Below are 2,461 nucleotides of genomic sequence, written 5' to 3'. Positions count from 1 at the left end.
TTTTTTCGTTTGAATTGAAGTCATATTTTTTAAATGGATAATTTATATAACTAACTGTCATTTCTATAATTCGAAAAATTGGTTGATTTATTGATAACATACTATATATATTATTTGTCAAAATGTTAATACGAATTATTTTTATTTTAATATAATTAAAAACGTGGTCAAAATCTTTTTCATTAACTCTATCAAAAGTTTTCTTTTAAAGAAAAGTAAATGTTATAGTTATATTATTTTTAAAGCTTGGGAACATTCCAAAGTCAACATAATAACTCTACTTTTTGCTGAGATCTTTTCTGATCTAGTAGAAGCAAAAAGACCGTACTTTTTCTCCATTCCCTAAGGAATTCACATTGACTATGACGAACATCTTTGAGTCTAAACCCAAAATTCTGCACAAAATAAGATCAGTGAACACGGTTATTTCCCTCTTCCTTTGTTGTTAAAAGAAGAAATATAGCAAGTAAGTTCTCAGCAAAAGCCTTATCGCCCAACTTCCGCAGAGTGTGTTTAGTATAGGAAAGAAAACGAAATTGTGGACTCCATAAACTGTGTGGATTTCATGGGATTTTCTCTCTTTTCTCCTCTGTGTAAATACTTACTTTGAGAACATAATATTCATGACCAGGTTGTGAATATCAGTGAGATGTTTCCTCATTTGCATACCAATCTTTGCAAACAAGCTACTACAATATAGCCTACATATTATAATAAGTTTATCATTCATACAGGGCTTGAATATAATGAAAATATTACATATTTATATTATATAGGTCCAGAATAATACTTTAAAACTCAGATCAATAGATGTAAGAAATTTTATTCATTTATTAATGTATTGTGAGATTACGTACATATTGGTCTTATTATAATTTCATCGATCATTTTATATAATGTATACTATTATGTTTATAACGTCAGAAAAACTAAACGAAGAATATTAAAATTTCTGAATTTTCAATGTAAATAATAATTATAAGAAATTATTATTATAATTCACTATCTAAATATTGACTCTGGACTTATTGATAAAATGTTTATATTTATTATATTTAACAATAGAATTTCTTTAATACTTAAATATTATTTTTATTTCAATAATTTGCATTATTAAATATTTAAGAATCTTTTAAATAGTTAGCTATTATGTAGAGAATAAATATAAAAACTTTCTATGCTTTGAAGGTTTTTTGAAGAAATAAAATATTTTTTATATTTATTTAAGATTTAGATATTAAAATAAAAGAAAATATTTCATTTTATTAAAAATTTAGTATTAAGCGAGTCTTTTATAACATAAAATTTAAAAGAAATAAAGTAGGAAAAAAACAATGTTACAGATATTCATATATTTTAAAAGTAAGAAGCAAATCCATCAATACAGAGTCAAAAAATCTTAGGGAAAATAGAATATTGCGGTGCCAAAATGTCCAAGAAACGAATTTAGAAACAGTTGTGAGAAATCCATTAAAAGAATGTAATATGGAGGAGTGGCGTTTTTCTTTCGCTTGTCACAATAGAAACTACACTTATGTGAGTTTTAAAAACTATATATCTTGTTTCTTTAGTAAACCTGAAAGAAGGTTTTAATCTAAACTTCAGATATTGTTTCTAATATTCTTTTTTAAAGTAAAAAGATATCGAGGGTTTTCTTTTCTCTAAGAAAACTAGGATGGAACAAATTCTTCATAATAACGTTACAAAATTGGATTTAAAAAAATAGTTTTAGTTAAAACTAAGTAATTAAAATATACTTTAATTAAAAACAATCTTCGCCAATACTTTTCAGAATTAATATATTAAAAGTTTGAGGTATAATAATAAAATTTCTATAGAAAAGCAATTAATTATTCTAGTGTAAATTTTATTCTGATATTCTTCTTTAACTTTTTAATTACATTCTGTAACTGCATCACTAAAAGTGCAGTAAAATTAAATTTGTTTTTATCTAAGTATCGATTAAAGACGTAATTAGTGGAGAAAACATGGTCTGTAAATCTCCAGATATGTAAAGGTACCACGATAAATAAGTTAAAGAATAATATCTTTCTAAAAAGTACATCTTGTAAACACTATTTTTAATTAAAAATTTTTATACATTTTTTAAAATACATATTTACCAAATAACGTTAAAAATATTTGTTTAAATTTATATTATATAAAGAAATATTAAAAGTTTCGCTACAAATACTTTTAACACTTCATTTATGAATCAGTACATTTTTAAATGATTTATTATATTTATATATCTTAATAAAATAGACAAAAGCTATAAATAAGATATGTATAAATAAAGTTAATTAAATTATTGAAAAAAAAATATCATTGTCTGAATTTATATAGTTAATATTTAATTGTTTTTAACTTACAATCTTCGAATAAATAATTTAATTTGTATTTTAAAAAATAAACACAAAAAAGCAATTTTTAATGATAAAAAACTCGCTTCGAGTTATTT

This window comes from Centruroides sculpturatus, unplaced genomic scaffold (assembly GCF_000671375.1).
Source record: "Centruroides sculpturatus isolate CEXI.00-Female unplaced genomic scaffold, Cexi_2.0 scaffold366, whole genome shotgun sequence".
Taxonomy (NCBI): domain Eukaryota; kingdom Metazoa; phylum Arthropoda; class Arachnida; order Scorpiones; family Buthidae; genus Centruroides; species Centruroides sculpturatus.
The sequence above is the reverse complement of the archived record's forward strand: the minus strand, read 5'-3'. Positions refer to the sequence as shown.